Here is a 22,646-nt window from a genome sequence, read left to right on the forward strand (position 1 = left end):
CTCTCCATTTCTCTGTCCTATCCAAAAACAATGACATCAATAACAACAATAATAACTACAATAATAAAACAACAAGGGCAACAAAAGAGAAAAAATAACTATAGAAAATTCAATAAGGTTAGCAATTTCAAACATTTAAGAGCTTATATCGAAGGAAAATATATATATAAATATATATATATATACAGAATTGGGGTCTATGCATCAAGAAGTTTAAGACATTCAATCTATTTTTCCCTCTCATATTGATTAAAAAGTGATTTATAAAGTGGTTTATATTGATTAAATATTTATAGGTTAATGGGAGTGTATATTAACAGCATTCCTACCACCAAAGGTTTGTGTCCCTACCCTCACTCTCTTATAGTGAAGCAAATATCTACCCTTACCCTCTACCCAGATTTTTTACTTTGGCGCAATATTCCAAACTCAGTCAAATTGTGCTTTGTGTTTCCCTATCTGTTCTTCTATCTCAAATTATGTTTATGAGTGGGATCCTTCCATACTCATCTTTGTCTTTCTGACTTATATCACTTAACAGAATTTGTTCTAGCTCCATCCAAGATGTGTTGGAGAGGTGGGTTAATTATTCTTACTAGATGAGTAGTAGTCCATAGTGTGTACATATACCATAACTTTCTCAACCCATCATCTGTTGCTGGGCACCTGGTTTGCTTCCAGGTTTCAGGTATTATGAGTCATACTGCTATGAACATAGGTGCACACATATCTTTTTGGTTGGGTCTTATGGAATCCTTAGGATTAGTCCCTAGGAGAGAAATTACTGGGTCAAAAGGGAAGTCTATTTCTAGCCTTGTGAGGGTCCTCCAGACTGCTCTCCACAGATGTTGGACCAATTTACATTCACACCAGCAGTGTAGGAGGGTACCTTTGTCCCCACAGCCTTTCCAGCATTTGTTGCTGCTGTTCTTTTTGATGAATACCATTCTCACAGGGGTGAGGTAGTATCACCTTGTCTTTAGTTGCATTTCTCTGAGAACCAATGACATGGAGCAATTTTTCATATGTTTGTTGGCCTTTTGGATCTCTTCTGTAGTGAATATTCTATTCATATTGTCTCCCCTATTTTGAATTGGGTCATTTGCTTTTTTGTTGCTAACTTTGGTGATCTCTTTATATTTTTTGATTATTGGTCTTTTGTATGATGTATGGCATTCTGTTAAGGACCTCTTTTGGGGGATGATGGTTTTTTTGCTGTGCAGAGGCTCTTTAATTTGATGTAGTCTCATTGATATGTTTTTGTTTTAGTCATCCTTGCAATTGGGTCTACATTATCGAAGATGTCCTTGAGGTCTAGGTAGGAAAGTTTTCTGCCAATATTTTCCTCTATATATTTGGGAGTTCCTGGTCTAACATCTGGGTCCTTAATCTATTTGGAGTTGACTTTTGTTTCTGGTAAGAAAAAGTGGTTCAGTTTCATTCTTCTACATATTTCAACCCAGTTTTTCCAACACCATTTATGGAAGAGACCCTCCCCTTATCAAAACTTAAATGTCTATAGGTGTGGAAGTTTATTTCTGGGCTTTCAATTCTGTTCCACTAGTCTGTGTATCTATTTTTGCTCCAGTAGTAAGTTGTTTTGATTATGTTGGCCTTATAATATAGTTTGAGATAGGAGAGTGTTATGCCTCCATTTCTGTTTATTTTCCTCAATATTGTTTTGGTGATTCTAGGTGTTTTCTGGTTCCAGATAAATGTTTTCAATTTTTGTCCTATTCTCTTAAAGAAACTTGGTAGGACTTTGGTGGGTATTGAATTAAATTTATTTATAACTCTGGGTAGAATATTCATTCTGATGATATTAAGTCTTCCAATCCATGAGCATGGAATATCTTTGCATTTCTTTGTATCATTTTCTATTTCCTGAATAGAGACTCATATTTTTCTGTATACAAGTCTTTTGCATCCCTGGTTTGGTTATTCCTATATATTTTAATGATTTTGTTGTGTTAGTGAATGAGAGTGATTTATGGATATCCTCTTCTTCAGACTTAGTGCTTGCATAAAAAAGCTACTGTTTTTGCTTTTATTGATGTGATGAATCACATTGATTGATTTCCTTATATTAAACCAGCCTTTCCTTCCTTGGATAAATCCCACGTGGCCATGATGTACAATTATTTTAATATTCTGCTCTATTCAGTTGGCTAGGATCTTGTTCAATATTTTATCATATATGTTCATTAGAGATACTGGTCTGTAATTTTCCTTTTTTGTTGTTTGCATATCTGCTTTTGGTATTATGGTGATGTTGGCTTCATAGAAGGTGGAAGGTAGTGTTCCTGTATCTTCAGTCCTTTGGAAGAGTTTTGAAAGTATAGACATTAACTGTATCCTGAAGATTTTGTAGAATTCATTTGTAAAATCATGTGACCTGGGCTTTTATTGTTGGGAAGATTATTAATAACTACTTCAATGTCTTTGTCTGTGACTGGTACATTGAAATATTGTAGTTCTTCCTGGTTTACTTTTGGAAGGGTATATATTTTCTAGGAATTCTTCCATATCTTCCAGATTCTCTAGCTTGTTCCCATATAGTTGGTCATAGAAGCTTTGAGTGATTGTTTGGATTTATGTGGTGTCTGTTGTGATGTCTCCCCAATCACTTACAGTTGAGTTTATTTGAATCTTCTCCTTTTTTTCTTTTTAGTGAGTCAGGCTAAAGGTTTGTCCATTTTGTTTAATTTTCCTAGAATGAACATTTGACTTCATTGATATTTTGTATGGTTCACTTATTTTTGATGTTGTTTATTTCTTGCCTAATTTTAGTGATTTCAGTTCCTCTGATTGCTTTAAGGTTCCTTTTTTCCTTGTCTTCTAAGTCTTTAAGACATGCAATTATATCATTTACTTGAGCTTTTTCTTGTTCTCTAATGTGTGCTTGTATAGCTATGCTTTTTCCCTCTAATTACCACCTTAGTTTACCGCAAATATTTTGATATCTCCTGTCTTAATTTTTATTTTATTTTAGGAACATTTAAGTTTCTCCCTTGAGTTCCTCTTTAACCCAGTGGTTGCTCAACAATATGTTTTTGAGTTTACAAATTCTGTGACTTTTAGTAATTTTCTGTTTGTTGTTGAGTATTAGCTTTATTCCACTATGGTCTGAGAAGATCCTTGATATGATTTCAATGCCCTTGAATTTGTTGATACTGTGTTTGTGTCCTAAAATGTGGTCTGTCCTTGAGGATGTACTGTGTGTATTTGAAAATAATGTGTATTCCAGTTTCTTGGGGTGAAGAACTCTGAAAATGTCCAGGAAGTCTAGTCTATCCATCTCTTCAATTGCTTCATTTGATTCTTTGTTGACTCTCTTCTTAGATGATCTAAGTGTGAAAGTGGGGTGTTGAACTCTCCTACTATTACTATGCTACTATTCATGTATTTTTTAATTTCTTTCATTGTGTCTGATGTATTTAGATCAGCCCTAGTTTGTTGCATAAATGCTAATAATTTTTAGATATTCTTGGTTAACTGAGCCTCTTATCAGTATGTAATGTCCATGCCTGTATTTTATTACTTTATTTATTTTAAAGTCTATTGTGTCAGAGTAAAGAATAGCTGTTCCTGACTTTTTTTTTTTTTTTTTTTGGTTCATTAGCTTGTATGATAGTTTTCCATCTTTTAATTTTGAGTCATGTTTTGTTGAATTAGGTGTAGATTCCTGTAGAGAGCATATGGTTGGATTGTGTTTTCAGATCCATCCTCCTACTCTGTGCATTTTAATGGGTGAATTTAAGCCATAAAAATTTATTGATATTATGGATTTAAGGTATTGCAGTGCAACTATTCAACCTTTTTGTTGTTGTTGTTTGCTCTGATATATGGCAAGTTTTTGATGATATTGTTCATGCTTATAGGTCTTTAAGGACCTCTTCCAGTACTGGCTTGGTGATAATTGCCTCCTTTAACTGTTTCTTGTCTGAGGTTTTTATTCTTCCTTCTAGTCTGAATGACAGTATATCAGGTTGAAACCCTTTTTCACTGAGAGCTTAATAGATATCTTTCCATTGTCTTTTGGTTTTTAGAGTTTGTGTGGAGAAGTCTGCTGATAATCTTATGGGTTTTCCTCTGTATGTGCCTTTTTGCTGTTCTCTTGCAGCCTTCAGGATCTTTTCTTTATGCTTACTTCTTTTTTTCATTATAACTATGATTCGTCCTGGTGTCTTCAGGTCTGGGTTGATTTTGTTTGGGACTCTCTGGGCCTCTTGAATCTTAATGTCCTTTCTGTTTTTTAGGTATGGGAAGTTTTCTTCTATTAGTTCCTTTAGAATGCTTTCCTCCCTTTCCTTTCTTCCTCTGTAGGCCAATTATGCACATGTTACTTCTTTTGAAGTAATCTTATATGACTCTGTTGTTGTTTGCAGTGTCTCTTAATCTTTCTCTCTCTTTTTTTGCTCTTTACCTCTTTCTTATTTTCTCTAATTCATCCTCAGTCTGGCTTATTCTGTTCTCTGCTTCTACTGTTCTCCCTTCCGTCAGCTTCTTTCTTCATTTTAGCTATTTTTTTGTACCTTGTTCATTTATAGTGTTTACTTGTTCTGCTAACTGGCCTTTTAGCTCTGCTATTTAAGTTTTCAGTTCAGTAATTACCCTGAGATAGCTTGAGTATTCTTTCAGGGTCTCATTGGTTATTTCCCTATTTCTGATAGTATTTTCCTCAAAAGTTCAAAAAATCATTCCTGAGACTAATGTAGCAATTGTTTGGAAATTTTTCTCATTTTTAGTTGCTTCTGGCTTACTTGCAATTTATTCCAGGCTCCTCTCCTGACTTATTGTTGTAGTTGATTTAGCTGTTTTTGACTTAACCATGTATATATATTGATATGTTTTGTAGTTTTGTGTCTTAGCTGTTTCTGTCCAGCTATTGTGTTGTGAGAGGGAAAAGTCATGCTAAACCAAAGTCCTCTCACAAATGGTGTCACAAGTCTCAGCAAATACAACAAAAGTGAATATATATATTAAGTCAGAAAGTAGAACAACAACAAAAAAGATAAAAAGGGAAATAAGAAAAAGAAACAAAATATGCAAACAAAATATGCAGGCTAGAGCCATTCAAAAACCTCCCACTGAAGAATCAGTGTCCACCACCATCCAATGCAACAAAAGCAACAGCAAAAGCTTAATCAAGCTAAGGAGAAGAAAAGGAAAAAAATATTGAGAAGGCAAAGGCACACCAGATTCCTCTCACATATGAAATAACAAATAAACATCAGTAAATATAACAACAATAATATCAACAAAATCACCAATTGTTCAAACCAGAGAGAAAAAAAACAAAAAGAAACAAAAATCAATAATAAAAACAAAAGAACAGCCTCAAGCAAACACCTTCCTAAAAGAGAACCAAATCAATCACTATCCAATATAATAACTGCAACAAACGTGAAAGGAAAGATTAGTCAAGTCAGAGAGAACGAATAAAAAGAGAGGAATAAAAAAAAAAAGAAAATTAAAATAAAAGGGGGGGGGCAAAACCACTACAACACAGATGTCTCCCACAAGCGAAATTACACAAAACCCTTCAGTCAATATCCAACAATGACCTAACAAGCTAATAATGTAACACAATAACAGAGACAGCCTGTAAGTCAAGTTAAACTAGGGTAAAGGAAAATACCATCCCAAACAAACTGTCCCTTGATATTGTCTTTAGCAGGAATCCAGTGAGACAGCTGTAGATGACTCCTCTGATTTCTGACAAAAGGTTCTCCTTTGGAATTTGGCTTGGTGGTTTTAACTCCACAGGTGGGCAAGCCTCTTAGTCTCTGCCATATTTCCCCTAACCAGCCATCTCTGTGTGTGAGGCTGTGTGTTGGAGGTTGGGTGACTTATGGTTTTGCTTCCTTTGTCCTTTAAGCTCCTTTTTGCTGGCTTATAGATGATTTATAATTTTCCACTGTAGATTCCTTGTGACCCTTCCTTTATAGTTTATCTCCTGTATGCATGAAAATTCTGTTTCCACTTAGAATTCTCAGGATTTGAATCAGTTTTGGGGGAGATTCTGCCTCACTGATTCTTTCAGGTCTCCATCTTGACTCCGCCTCTCTGACACACAACTACTTCTATTTCTCTGCTCACTTTACACTGACTTCACAAGTGAAATATCTAGAAAAAGAAAAGAGGGGCCAAGCAGTAGCATACCTGGTTAAGCACACACACATACAGAGATCAAGCCTCTGGTCTCCACCTGTACAGGGAAAAGTCACAAGTGGTGAAGTAGATATGTGGCTGTATCTCTGTCTCCCTCTCTATCTCTCATTCTCTTTACAATTTCTGTTTCTATCTAATAATAAATCAAATCAAATTTTAAAATAAAAAATATTGCTAGAAAAAGAAAAGGAATTGAGTAGTCTCACACCTTGCTGAGGCTACATGTTACCATATCCAAGGAACTAGGTTTGAGTTCCTGTTCCACACATGTATAGTGGATGCTTCACAAGTGGTGGAGCAGGTCATAGGTGTGTTTTTCACTGATACTCTCTCTTTCTCCTGATGCCTCTCAAATTTTTTCTGTCATATAAAAATAATGAAATTAACTTAATTTGATTTTTTCAAAAATGACCACTGAAAATTGATAGTTTATATTGCCTGGACCAAGCCCTAGTGATAATCCTGGTGGCAAAAATAAAAATAAAAATGAAACCCAAAGAAAGAAGTAAGAATTAAATAATAAATCTTAGAGTATAAATCAACAACGTTGAAAATATATATATATGCTCAACAATTTGTTTGGCTTTGTATGTTAACTCTCTTTTCAGTCACCAGGTTCCAGATGTCATCAAGATGCCGGCCAGGCTTCCCTGGACTGAAGACCCCACCAATATGTCCTGGAGCTCTGCTTCCCCAGAGACCCACTCTACTAGGGAAAGAGAGAGGCAGACTGGGAGTATGGACCGACCAGTCAACACCCATGTTCAGCGGGGAAGCAATTACAGAAGCCAGACCTTCCACCTTCTACAACCCACAATGACTCTGGGTCCATGCTCCCAGAGGGATAGAGAGTGGGGAAGCTATCAGGGGAGGGGGTGGGATATGGAGATTGGATGGTGGGAATTGTGTGGAGTTGTACCCCTCCTACCCTATGGTTTTGTTAATTTATCCTTTCTTAAATAAATAAATAAAAAGTTTATATATATATATACATATATATATATATATGATCAATGTGCTAAGAGCTGGCTATTTGAAAGAGTAAACAAAGTTTACAAATACTTTTCAAGACTCACTTAAAAAAAAGGTGAGGGAGAAGACCTAAATAAATTATACTGTGAATAAGAGGGGAGAGATCATAATAATCACCATAGAGACCAAATAATCATGTGAAGCATCTATGAACAACTATATGCTACCACAATAGAGAATCTGGAAGAGATGGATTTAGATCTTTCAACACACTTCCCATTATAATATCGCCTCTATAAAGTCCATAATGAGTAGTATATACACTGTTCATTGCAATTGCTAACATAAATAGGTGCTCAGTGGTTATCTAAATGAAGAGGGAACCAATGTATTCTGTCTACCACAAGTTTCCTAGAATCCTCATAATAACACATATCATTCACTTCACTGTCCTATGAGAACAAGGCAAAAGAAGAGGGGGACTTCGTACACTACTTGCTTTTAAAACCTGGTGCAACTGTCTGATCCAGATTTATTATGATGCCCTTAAGGGCAGAATTGTCTGCTTCATACAAAGGATCACCACTAATGTCTTGGAAGAAAAATTACCTTCATTGAATAAATTATCCTGGGCCAAACCCCCATGAGTATCAAAAGGGCCCTGCTCCCCAGACCTTCTCCGGTTATACAAGAGACTTGATGTGGAAGCTCTATGCTCCTAAAGTCGCCCTGAGCCAGTGATGAGCCTTATTGTTGACTTCAGGTACATTTTTTATCCTCAGTAAGGATGGACTCAAAGGACAGTTGATTTAGTCAATAGTTCTGTAGGGAGAGGCACAAAGGTTGAAAGAAGCATCAGACTCTCAGATGATTCTTTGTCACAGATATTCTTCAACTGAGAAAAAGATACATAATGTAAAATGACAAGAATTCCTGGTATTCAAATATATACCACTCTACTCTTCATGAGGATGATCCCTTATTCCATGTCTTTATACCTCAGACACTGAATAGGAAAGTCCTACAAAAATGATCTGCCTTTAACTGACCCACCTTGCTGCATCAGGGCACCACATGCCTAATAGTCTGAGACACTGGTGGTGAAGGTGGAGCAATGCCTGCACCAGAAAGCCCTCTTACCCAAGGTTTTAATAAAAGCCACAGGATTTTAAGAATTCTATCAGGGAGAGGTGAGGTAATAGAGCACATGGTTAAGCACACACATTATAGTGCACAAAGACCAAGATTCAAGCACCTGGTCCCCACCTGCAGGAGAAAAGCTTCATAACTGGTGAAGCAGGGCTGCAGGTGTCTCCCTTTGTCTCGTTCCTTCTCTATCTCCACTTTCCCACTAAAATTTTCTGTCTTTACCTAATAAATAACTCAATGAAATATATTAAAAAGAGAAAAAGAGAATTCTACTGGCAAACTCCCTTCTGAGCCAAGCTACATTAGTGGTTCACAGAAACAGAAGTATAGTGGATGTTTGTCACTGTAAGCTATGATATGTGTGATAATGGTGTCAAAGACCCATACCATTCATTCAAAACCCACTGATACAGTCTTTCATGCCCAATAACTGGCTCTATCCCATCTCTCTTTATCTCTGAACATATATATATATATATATATGAAACACTGACAAAACCGTAGGATAAGAGGGGTTTGATTCCACACAATTCCCACCTCCAGAACTCCATATCCCACCCACCACCCTGTTAGCTTTCCTATTCTGTAACCCTCTGAGAATATGGACCCAGGGTCATTATGGGGTGCAGAAGGTGGAAGATCTGGCTTCTGTATTTGCTTCCCCACTGAATATGGCATTGACAGATTGATCCATATTCCCAGCCTGTCTCTCTGTTTTCCTAGTGGGGCAGGGCTCTGGGAAAGTGGGGCTCCAGGAGACACTGATGGGGTGGATTGTCTGCCCAGGGAAGTCTGGTTGGCATCATTGTAGCATCTGGAACCTGGTGGCTGAAAAAAAAGTTAATATATAAAGTCAAACAAATTGTTGACTAATCATGAATCTAAAAGCTGGAATATTGCAGATGAAGATTTGGGGTCTCCGATTTGAAAATAGCTAGTAGGCCTATTTTAATTGTATTCCAAAGGGCCCATGAATATACTAGCTTTTTTCTGAGTCTGACCTCTGCTGTGCAGGTGGCCCCAAGTTATTGTCTGGGGAGATGATGTCATGCATGGAGAAAGGGCTAGAAAGCTGGATCAGGGAAGAGAGTAGCTGTCAAGTATGGGAAAGGACTCATGATCACAGAATGTGAGCTCAGACCTATGGTGATGCAGAAGTTACATAGACTCCTAAGCTGAATATGGGCCCCAGACCAAGTTGATGGGGTTCACAGTCAACAATATTTCTCTCTAATTTTAATCATTTTCTTCCAATGTCACTCCATTCACAACAGTGCCTATTCTTTTCTAGGAAAATTCAGTCCTGCCTGTTAATTAAGATTTAGATGCTCTGACACTGGCAAATTCTTCTGAGGCTTATCCAAGACTGTCTTCATCTTGCCATTCTAGTCATAGCATGAATGTTATATGACTTTCGGGTATCTCATTTCATGTATTCAGCCTTTCCTTACAACACCAAACTCTTGAATTATAGAACATGGAATTGAATTATTTTTTAATATTTATTTATTTATTTTTATATATTATAGAAACAGAGAGGAGTTAAGAGGAAAGAATGGGAGGGGAAAAAGAAAAGGACACACAGCTCTGCTTCACCACTAATGAAACTTCCACTAATTGGGTGGGAATTGGGTTTTGAACCAGGATCATTGTACATGGTAAAATGTGTACTCTACCAGATGCATCATGACCTGGACACAGAGATTCTTCTTCTTCTTCTTCTTCTTCTTCTTCTTCTTCTTCTTCTTCTTCTTCTTCTTCTTCTTCTTCTCCTTCTCCTTCTCCTTCTCCTTCTCCTTCTCCTTCTCCTTCTCCTTCTCCTTCTCCTCCTTCTCCTTCTCCTCCTCCTTCTCCTCCTCTTCCTCCTTCTCCTTCTCCTCCTCCTCCTCCTCCTCATTATTCTTATTTAGCCCAATTTTTTTTTCTATCCTGTGAGCTTCAAAAGGGCAAGGACACTGGTGACCATTTTAATTTCTGGAACCAAACCTAACTTAGCTCTAGGCACAGTGGTAGTGTTCTTGGCACATTCTTGAAATGGGAATTAAAGAGAAAGGTTGAGAGGAAAGAGAAAAGAGAGAGAGAGAGAGAGAGAGAGAGAGAGAGAGAGAGGGAGAGGATGTTCTTATTCTCCATTAGCCTAGGGATATCTCAGATGAATGTCAATTATAGGAGTTGCCAGTCAGGTCAGGAACTTGATCAGTATGACTACTCAGTGACCTTCCTTGGCTCCAGTTTTTCCAGAACACCAAAAGGACACAGTCCACCTCATGATGGCCAGCACTGGCTTTTTGCTTCAGTAAAGAAGTCATAGAATAAAACATACACCTTTGTTTGGATGTCTTCAAGGATGTGCATTTCACAGGGCAGAAAGAGGAAAAAAGAAAGGATTAGGTGTATACACAGCTGTGTCAGCTCCATGTAAACATTCCTCCCAGTGTCCTACAGCATCCTTCTGATTTCATGTGATTAGACTGACTTTTAGCCTGTCACTATTAGCTGAGGGAGAGGTTATAACTTTTACTGTTTCCAAACCACTCTATTTGAAGAAGAATTCTGCTTTAAGATTCTAGATTCCTATACCATCTAAATCAATCTGTTAATAGCATCTTCTTTCCTTCAATAGTTGGGCAGAAATGGAAAGGATAGAAATATTTTGTGAAAGTAGCACATTCCTGAAGCTAGGTTAAATGAAATTTCTGTGAGTTAAAAAGCAGATTTATTTGGCTCTATCATGCTGAACCAAAATGTAGTGAATTTTCCATAGTGAATATTATATGTAAAAATAAGCCACATATGATAAAAATTATGTTGTTTAAAATAAATATAATGGATGGAGGAGATAGCATAGTGGTTATGCAAAGAGATTCTCATGCCTGAGGCTCCAAAGTCTCAGGTTCAATTCCCCCACACCACCACAAGCCAAAGATGAACAGTGCTTTGGTTAAAATAAAGAAATAAAATAAAATAAATATAATGAAATGGATCATTTGATGTATGAATATAGTGTAAACTATTTTTAAAGATTTTTTTTCTTAATGAAAAAGAGACTAACGCACTTCTTAGCTGGGTAAAGTTGATTCATGGGATTGGACTTACGTCATCTAAGTCTCAGGCATACAAGACTGGTGTGCTGTCATTAAACTACCTTCATATTTCTTGAAATATTTTTTGAAAACTGATATGCATTATTTGATTCATGGTTGTTCACTAGATATCATGCTTATTGAACATTTGAAGTGGTGTGTTAAATGTGAACAGTAATTTTGTATGTACACAAATGTAAAACCATTTATTGAAAATATATGTGAGTGGATGAAATATAACTGCTCTTATATGACAAGAACCCTGCCAATATGTGCAACCAAGGTTCAAGCCCCTACACCACAAGAAATGAGAGAAGCCCTGGTTCTGTGATGTTTCTTATCTTTTCTTCTTTCCTCTTTCTCTTTCTTCTCTCTCTCCTTCCCTTGCCCCATGTTCTCTTGTTCTCTAACTACTGAATTAAAAAATAATGAAAAAGTTTCCCAGGAGCAGTGAACTTGCACGTCAGAGGTGATGTCACCACATAAAAATAAAGAAAAGGAAGCACAATTGAACCTGGTAGAAACAGTTTCAGTATATCAATAATAAACATGGGATTTGGGTTAAAGGTGGTAAGAACATCTTAGACTCACTTTTTCCACTAAAAAGTATAACCCACAGTAACATGTGGAATGATTCCTTCTATAAAATATGATTACTAAGACCTACTGGAATGACTCCTGCATATCAATCAAGGAAGAAATATACCTTATTCAAGTAAGTTAGAAAAGTGAGAAAATTGTCCTCATTCTCATCTTTAGTTCAGAGACCCACAGTTGGGAGGAATCTCAAAATATAGAGCTTCTTTTGAAAAACAAAGATTTGTACCCCACACCAGGCCTTGTACTGACATGGCCATTAAAGTATTCACCTAAGATATGGCACTCCCCATACACTAAACATCTACATTTGAAAACTAGCAGAGCCTGTGCAAATGAGAAAAGCCCGGATGAGGTGGCTAAAGGAAATCCAAAACAAACAGAAGGAGTGAAACAACAAAAATTAGGTTATAAATCAATAAATTAAATCATAAAAAACATACAAAGGACCAATGAAAGAATCCACCGGTTATTTGAAAAAGTAAACAAAATTAACAAAAACTTGACAAAACTCACTATAAAGGCAGGGGTGAGAAGACCCAATAAATTTTGTTATGAATGAAGGGGGACAGATCAGAACAAACATCATCAAAATTCAAAATATTGTGGGAACAATCTATAGACTAGAAAATCCAGGAGAGAGGAATAAATTTATAGAAGCATACTCCCTCCCAAGACTAAACAAGGAGGAACTACAAACATTAATAGACCAGTCACAGCCAAAGAAACTGAAACAGTAATCAAAAACCTTCCCAACAACAAAAGTCTAAACCCAGGTGGTTTTATATATGAATTTTACAAAAGTTCTAAAGAGTTACTACTTATACTTCTCAAACCTTTTAAAAATATTGAATAAAATGTCCCTTATACCTCCTATGATATCAACATTGTGCAAATACCACAAGCAGAGAAAGGGACAATAAAAAAGAAAAAGAAAACTACAGACTGATATCTCTGCTGAGCATAGACACTACGATATTCGGAAAAATCTCAGCAAATTAGATATAGCAGTACATTAAGAAAATCATGCACTATGACCAATTAGATTTTATCCTAGTGATACAAGATTTTTTCAGTATACATGAAGCTATAAGTGTGATATACCATATCAACAAAAGTAAAACAAACAAACAAAAAAACCACATGAATATTTCAATAGATTCTGGGAAAAGCACTGGAAAAGACCTGGCATTTTTTTTAATTGATCAAAATATTTTAAAAAATGGGGACAGGTGAGAAATTCCTCAAATTCATTGAAGTGATATACAGCAAGCTTACAGTCAGTATCATGTTCAATTATGAGAAACCAAGGGCTTTCCCTTTTACATCAGATAGAGCTGCTGAAAATCACCATTAACTCTCAACATAGGCTTGGAAGTCCTGCCTATAGTATTCAGGCAAGATAAAGGAACTAAAGGTATACAGTGGAAGAGAAGAAGTTAAATTGTTACTCTTTGTAGATGATATGACTGTATATGTAGAAAGTCCCAAAGAGTCCAGAACAAAATTCCTGGAAATTAAAGAACATAGTAAAATGCCATATTAGAAAATCAGTATGCAAAAAACAGTGGCATTCCTCAGTGTAAACATTAAATTAGAAAAATGTATCCACTCTTGAAGCTTTTCCACTGCAGGTGGGAACCATAGGCTTGGTCTAGGTCCTTGTGCACTGTAATGTGTGTACTTATCCAGGTACACCACTGCCTGGCCCCCTACTTTTATTTTCCTTAGTGTACTTTGTAATGATCTGAACATTGCAAAAAAAATTGAAAAATTTATCTGACAAAACTAAGGTACTTCATTTCTCAAAATTTATAAGCACTTCTACTAAAATGCTATTCATTAAGTCCACATACTTATGTTGAGAAAACTAGGGCAGGTGAGATAACATAATATTTATGCAAAGACACTCTCATGTCTAAGGATCCATAGTGCCAGGTTAAATCTCTGCACCACCACATGCCAGAGCTGAGTAGTGCTATGATTGAAGGGAAAACTAAAAAGGAGAAAACTGATATCTTAACAGAATTGGTTGAGTTTTCTAGTCTGTAACTATGGCATGTTTTCTTTTTAAATACTTTTTAAAAATAGAGAAAGACAAAGAGGCAGAGAGAGCGAAAGAGATCATGGAACATAGTTTCCTTTAGTGCCAGAGAGGCTAAGCTTGTGTCATTTGGGACAAAATGGATAGAAACAGATGATGATGCAAATTAAAATGAGTTGAAGAGTCATACTACAACTTCTAGATGGTTTCAGTCATGAGTGGAGTGTAGAATAAGTAAATTAGGGGGAAATAGGAAAACCTCACTTACTTTGTGAAAATTTTGGTGGTTATCCAAGGGAATAACCACTGCACAAGAACTTTGGTGGTGGGTGCAATGAGTTCTGCACACAAATATATAAGTATGAAAATGTACCATTGGAATCTGTTAAAATCTTATCAAGTCTATAAACCAACATTAAATCAATAATAATAAAAGTGTAATAAAAATAAAGACTGGATATAAAATAAAAAGCTTTTTCTCTATTACTTTTTCTGTTTACTTTTTTTTAATGATCTCTAGTTTATCTCCATTTTCTTCTTGTTTTATTTTATCCATCACTAGAATCAGAAGACGCATTTTTGTGCCTCTCTTGATACTGTTCTGACTCCCACAGCAAATAAACTGTCTTATGATCAGAGTTATGAAACTGTCTTGACCCAAAAATTATTTCATGACTGTAAATTTTTCTAGGTAATCTAATGATCAAAGAAATGAATTTACACAGAGTTTATAAAATAAACTAGAAGGAGAGTATTGAGAAAAGCTTCAATAATGTACACTTCATAAAATGATAATGAAGACATCCCACTATTCTTTGTGTCTGAAATATTAGAGAGAGTACCTCAGACTTCAGGATTTGATGAATATTCTTAGAATGGACACACCAAAGAATTATCAAATAGATGAGTAGGTTGGGGGCTAACAGTGGCACGCCCAGTTAAGTGCACATATCATCATGCTCAAAGACCCTGGTTTGAGACTCTGCTCCCCACCTGCAGGGGCAACGCTTCATAAGCAGTGAAGCAGGTCTGTCTCTTCCCTTCTCTCTCCTCTTCCCTCTCAGTTTTTCTCTGTCCTGTCATATAAAAACAAAAGGGAAAAAAAATGGCCTTCAGAACCGTGGTAGCCCCAAAGATAACCCTGGTGACCAAAAAGAAAAAAAAAAGTAGGGTGGCAACTGAGAAATGAAAAGAAAGTGTTCTTTCAGGTGTATTCTACAAGTATCCATGTAGTGCACATGTACTTGATCATGTACATGATTAGTGTAAAGAGATAGGCTGGGACATACTAAAATCATTGGGGCTAGCAGGGTGAAGATGGCAGTGCCTTTGCCCTTGGTCTCTAGCAAAACTAAATGGTCACCTCATCGAATTCTCAGTGTCATGAAATAATTGCTCCGCTTCAGGTCCAGTGCTGAGTTACTTGCAAGTGATCAGAAGAATATTTTGGGAAGTAAACAATAGAACAATTCACTATTTCCAATTCAAACTTAGACTGCTTACCACATAAAATTTAAAACCCAAATGAAACACGGACTGTGGAAAATTAAAGAAAGGAAGACAGAAAAAAAGAAAAGAAGGGAGAGAAGAGACCAGAATCTTTTTGGACACAGTTATTGTGAAAACTGGTACAAAGGACTAAATGGGACTTGATAAAATTAAAAAGCTTCCATATGGGAGCAGGGTGGTAGTGCAGCAGTTTAAGCACAGGTGGCACAAAGCTCAAGGACCACTATAAAGATTTCAGTTCGAGCCCCTGGCACCCTACCTGCAGGAGGGTCACTTCACAGGCAGTGAAGTAGGTCTGCAGGTGTCTATCTTCCCTCTTCTCTGTCTTCCCATCCTCTCTCGATTTCTCTCTGTCCTATCCAACAACAATGACACCAATACCAATAATAATAATAACAAAGATAAACTGCAAGGGCAACAAAAAGGGAAAAAATGTCCTCCAGGAGCAGTGGATTCCTAGTCCAGGCATTCCTAGTCCAGCCCTAGCAATAACCCTGGAGGCAAAGAAAAAAAAAAACCTTCCTTACAAAGGGAAAAAAAACGCCATGAGGATATAAATGCAATATGTTAAAATTGGGAGAAATTATTTACACAATACACTTCTGAAAAGGAAGTGATATGAAACATGTAAGTAAACAATAAAGCTAAGAAAAAAAGGACAAAAACATGAATAGTTTTTTCTAAAGGAGGTACTCAAATGGCCCACAGACATATGGAAGTATGTTTTAATTCACTTGTCATTTGAGAAATTCAAAATAAAATCACATTGTGATTCCACCTCACACCTGTGACAATGTATAGGGAAAAGCCCACTGTCTGAGAAATCCAGGCCATCATCTCCATGAGGGTTTGAGAGGGTAGATCTGGAGCCCTCTCCTCACAGGAGGGGTAGTAGACAGGTCCTCACTCGACCCCATGACCTTATAATGGATGTTTTCCAGGCCAGGAACCTTTGCACATACTTGCTCACTCCTTTGAAGAAAGGCATAAATTACTGTGTGAAACCCACTGCAAATATCCTGTCATTGCTCAACTACCCCTTCCCTCCTGCCCTGAGGCACCCTTAATTCACCCTTAAAGAAAAGCCTGCCTATGCATGATGAGCTCATGATCAGACCTTATATGGTAACTTTCCAGTTATGATCAAATACTTGATAGGTCAAGATTTAACCCTATATTGTATATGGATTAATGATTACCTTAACTTTTCCCTAGCTTTTGGGTATATCTACATGCCTATACCCCTAAATAAAGGAGTTGTCTCTCTGAAGCTTCTCCGGGAGGAGGTCATAATTCCTCTCTGTGCACTTGTCCTCCTCAGTAGGGTCCCCAGGAGCCCTGGGTGGCCCGTCTTCCCCTCCTCCACAGTCACCTGGCCAATGGCAGAGGAGAATTGGCCCCCACAACAATGTCCTACATCAACCAAACAGGAAATAACATGTTGGAGAGGATGTGAAGGAAAAGAAACTCTGGTATACTATTGTGAAAATGAAAACTGGAACATTTTCTATGGAAAACAGTATGGGAATCATTATTTAAAAAAAAATCAAAACACCTTATGATGTAGCAATACCACATTTAAGTATAAATTCAAAAAATATGGGAACATTTAATCAAAAGAATATATCCACCACTGTATTCCTAACTGCATTATTCACAATAGCCAATTAATGAAACAACTTAAATGGCAATGGACAAATGTCTGATAAAGAAGTTAGGAGATATGTATTCAATGTAATAAAACTCTGCAATTTGAAGATATGTTATATCCTCAAGGTAAAATAACTAAAATTAGAACTACTTACTGAAGTAAGTAAGGAAGTGAAAGACAAATACCAAATAATTTTGTTCTTATGTGGAAAATAAATAATTAAAATGTACAAATTTCCAAAAAAATTAACCACACTGTTCCACAGACATTCTGAAAACTATGGTGACTATGGGCTAGGGAGAAGGTTTAGGTACACCTAACTTTGGTTATCGGTGTGAAACTATATTCCCATAATCTTTTTATCTTGATAAACTATTATTAAATTGCTAAAAGATATTTAAGAAAGCTTTATTCATATCTTCCATAAATGTGGTTATACTAATATTCTTTTATATTTATTCATTCATCTACTATAGAAAGACTGACAAGAGTTCCATTATAGGCAGAGTAACTAACACATGAAATGTGATAAAAGGGGTACAATTCCATATAATTTCTACCACCAAAGTACCATATTCCATCACCTCCATCAGAAGTTTCCCTATTCTTTATCTTTCTGGGAGTATGGACCAAAGATCTCTATGGAGTGCAGTAAGTGGGAGGTCTGACTTCTGTAATTGCTTCTCCACTGGACATGGGCATTGACAAGTCAACCCATACCCTCAGCCTGTGGGGTAGGGCTCTGGGACGATGGGGTTCCAGGGCACATAGGTATGGTCACCTTTCCAGGAAAGTCAGGTTGGTATCATGGTAATATTTTTTAACTTTTGTTTATGAGTGGGACCATACTGTATTCATCCTTCTCTTTCTGACTTATCTCACTTAACACAATTCCTTCAAGCTCCATCCAAGATTAAGTGAAGAAAGTGAAATCATCATTTTTATTAGGTGAGTAGTATTCCATTGTGTATAGATACCACAACTTTCTCAACCACTCATCTGTTGTTGGACACCTGGGTTATTTCCAGGTTTTGGCTATTACAAATTGTGCTGCTCTGAATATAAGTATACACAAATCTTTTTGGATGGGTACGTTTGGTTTATAGCATAGTCTTTAACTCAATGTACATCCTCTCCCCAACTAATGTCTAGGAGATACACAGGATACCAATGTCTCTACATCCTGTCTTTTTCCCTCCTTCCCCAGAGTGCCTTTCATTGCTGTAAGATGTCACCCCCAGTCCCAGTTTCACCTTATGTTTCCCTTTTCTGTTCATAAGCTCTACTTATAAATGAGATCATTCCACATTGGTCATTCTTTTGTCACTAAAAATGATACCTTACAATGATACCTGATCAAGAAAAAACAGGGGTACAGTGAGATACTAGAAACAGGGATGTATTTGATGCACTGTATTTGTACACATGAACCCTTTGTCAGGGAAATTACACAGGAAGCAGAGAAAATCAAAAAGTATTTTGCACATAGCGAAAGGAGTTTCAGTAAGGTAACCACACCTGATGGTTCCAGCAGGCCAATGGGAAGCCAGCCTAGGTGTGTTGTACATGGAGTAGAAAAGAAGGGGACCTTTGCACACAATCCTCTTTGGTCTTCCTCAGGTCCTCAGGATTCTTCCCAAGCTTTCCTCTGCACTTTAGTTTCATTTCTGCACAGTATCTACCTGATAACTTAATAAAAGAAGATTGAAATCTGCCTAATGATTTTAAGATTATCTTGTTATTATTTCAAGAAGCTTTATAATGAATTCACAGGTGAAAGAGCTAAGAAAGGCCCCAGCAAGCCACCTACTCCTGAAATACTGCTTTTTCTTCCTTTCTAAGCCATACTTATATGTATTACACTTCCAATGTTGTTACTTCTCCCCCACCGCCACTCCCCCAGGTAAGTCAAGCCAAGGGCTTGACTTCCTCCTCAGGTGTTCTCCACATTGTCTTCCTTTCTAGTGAAGGGACCAAAAGCAGGGTCTTGGTCACAAAAATCCCAGGTCCTAATCTTCCCATAATAGAATTACTTGTATTGCTAGGGTATTTTTTTCTTTTTTTTTAAATGTTTATTTAAAAATATTTTAAATATTTATTCTTTATTGTCACCCTTGTTGTAGTTATTATTGTTACCGTTGTTGCTGGATAGGACAGAGAGAAATGGAGAAAGGCGGGGAAGACAGAGAGGGGGAGAGAAAGATAGACACCTGCAGACCTGCTTCACCACTTGTGAAGCAACTCCCCTGCAGGTGGGGAGCAGGGGCCTCGAACAGGGATCCTTACGCTGGTCATTGCGCTTTGTGCCACGTGCACTTAACCCACTGTGCTACCACCCAACTTCCTTTGCTAGAGTTTTCTAACATCATTCTTGGATCTCGTTTTTCCTCTGAGAGTACACAAGTGACTTCTTATGCTTTCTTCCAATTTTTTGCTTTCATATGAAGATAAAAGTCAGATTTTATTTTTTCTTTGAATGTTTGATTATTTAAGTCTATCAGTTGGAAAAGTGTTTTTCTGGTACTCCAGTACTCTGTTTTAAATAAATATTTATAATTGCTTTTGGAATTTATGGGTTTTATCTTAATTGTTCAACAGATTGTTGTTCCTTTGCCAGTATGCAGCATAATTATCTTTGCTTTATAAAACACTTGAACATAAGTGAAAAGTTCAGTATCATTATGCAATTTTGTAAAATTATTTTTGACAAATGTTCTCGAATTCTTTCATAAGAGCATTGAAATTATTTGACTAAGTTGAATACACATATTTTTAAATTTAGCATTAAAGCTTTGGAAAAATCACATTTATCTCATCCTATGTCAACTCTTAGGTCTTCTATTAGTCAGGGCCAGTTACCCAAGGTTACTAAAAATATTCTACTGGTTTCCAATTCCCCTGTCTAAAATTCTTCAACCCTATGGCCTGATATTACCACTTAACTTTTTGCCTCTGGTCTGACCCTAATCACCTACATGTAAAAGAAAGTATACAGGAACTTAAGTAAAATGCGAAAAGATAGGCAATGAGGTTAATGTGCCATTTGTGCCAGTTTGAGTGACCTGGAAAATCTTTAGAACACTTTATGAAGTACTGTAAATAAATTTACCATAGAACTTAAGGATTTCAACCACATGATTCTCTCATTTTTAATATTTATTAACTAAATATGAAAAACTATCATTTTAATAATCCATAAATCCTTCTCTAAGTCAAAGTTGTTTCAACCTTGCAATCTAAGACAATGTTGTTTAATTAAAATAAGGTCAAATGTGTTACTATTCAAAAGGGATTCATTAAGATCAGACTTTGCAGGTGGCCAGGTGGTTGCACATTCAGTTAGGCTGACAAATTACCATGAGCAAAGACCCAAGTTAAAGCCCTTAGTACCCACATATGGTAACAGAGGAGGATTCACAAGCAGTGAAGCAGTGTTGCAGATGTATCTTTCTCACTCAGTCTCTCATTCACTTCTCAATTATTGTCTGTCATATGAGAATTAAAAATAAAAGGAAAAAAGAAAAGAAAGGGTAAGAAAAACAGACTGTGAACCAGCTACAGAAGCCAAAACTCCTACCTTCTGTTCCCCATAAACAACCTTGATCCATGCTCCCAATGGGGGAAAAGTGATAGGATGAAGATAAGAGACTCTGCACTCCAGATCCTTCAGCACTCAGTGAGAGAGAGAAGGAAAAGGAGAGGGACATATGGAGGTAGCTATGATGTTGTGAGTGGCTTAGAGGGGAAGAAAGGATTGAATCAGAAAAAGAAGGGGAAACTATGTATAAATGTGGACAGATAGTTGTAGGGAAGATGGTTGGCCCATGTCTACAAAAGGGGAACTGTGGTGGATTGCAGTGGAGAGAGTGAAGATTCAGAACTCTGGTGGTGGGAATGGTGTGGATTCAAACCCCTGTCACCATGTAATTCTGTAATATAAAAATAAAAAAAGGACAGACTGTGCTTGCTGCTTAAGAAGTATGTAAATATAATTCACAAGTCCAGGTGATCTATAATGACAATTGAGTTCCTTGTGTTGTTCAAAATTCCAGAATGCTGGGCAATACAACAAACTTGTGCACACCAATGTTTCTGAGATCACATGACCCCATAAAAGATGTCGCTTTTGGAATGTTTACTGACCATGCTTGCTTCCACTTAATTTTAATCATAAATAGGAAATAGATGACAAAAATAAACTGTCTTCTGGTCTTTGTAAGAACTCTGAAGGGAGCAGTAATTTGATGGAAGGTGTGGCGACTTGTTGTCTGTGTGGGCATGTAAATATATCCCTGAAATCTTATAATTTTGTAAAACATTTAAATCATTAACAAGAAAAGAAAAAATGAAAATGATCCCATGAAAAATTAATGACAGAAGGAACATTATTCAATTATGAAGCCTATATAACAGATAGCTTTCATCATACTTTTTATGGAAAAGTTTAAAGTTTTTCTACTAATAACTAGCACTACACGGGGATATCCACTCTTACTACAACTGTTCAGCATAGTCCTAGATGTCACTGTTGAGAAATAAAACAAGGAAAAGGTATTATGGAATTCAAACTGGACAGGAAGAAGTTAAGCACTCTTTGCAGGTTATATTATAGAGAAACCCTTAAAAAGTAAATAAAAAAGTTAAAAGAAATAATAAATTCAGCTAGTTTAGAATACAAAGTCAATATTCATAAATCTGTAATATTCCTATACAGAAAGGATGAATCAGTATTGAGAAACAAAGAAATAAATCATATTTATAACTGAACAAATGAAAGATAAAATACCTTGAAAAAAATCAAACAATAAAGGTGAAAGATATATATAATGGAGACTATAGTGCATTATCAAAATTAATAAAGACACAAAAAGTGGAAGGATGTTTTGGATCATTAGTCTTCAGAATAAATAACCCTATCAAAATCTCAATAATGTTCTTCTAGGAAATTGAACAAGGAGTCTGAAAATATATGTAGAACCACAAAAGGTTAAATGTAGTCAATGTAATTTTAAGATAGTTTTTAAAGCTACACTGAAAAAAAATAGTCAATAAAATAGTGTGCTATCAGAACAACAAAAAAAAGTGAGACAGAGCAGCTTCCCATGCTCAGGTCTTGAAGAAAAAAAGAAACCACTGAGAACTCTAATACTGGAGCTGCAGATTGCAGTGAACCTGCAGAGTATGGGTACATGGACAATACTTGACCAGTGAAATAAATGTGGGCACCGTCAGTAGAAGGAATTAAAGTCCTTGAGGCAGAATGAACTCTCCTCTGGAGTGGATGGAAGAAGATACGACTGGGAGTTGAAGTTTAGATCTTCTACCATTTTCTATTCAGAGAGAGGAACTAGCAAAAGATACTGCAAAAGAACAGCCATAAGGATAAGAGTAAAAAACAAAAAGATTATTGCTTTGGAAGCAAAACAAGAAGATGTGAAGGAAATTATATATAGCAGTGTCAAAAGTA

The sequence above is a fragment of the Erinaceus europaeus genome, chromosome 6 (genome assembly GCF_950295315.1).
Source record: "Erinaceus europaeus chromosome 6, mEriEur2.1, whole genome shotgun sequence".
Taxonomy (NCBI): Eukaryota; Metazoa; Chordata; class Mammalia; order Eulipotyphla; family Erinaceidae; genus Erinaceus; species Erinaceus europaeus.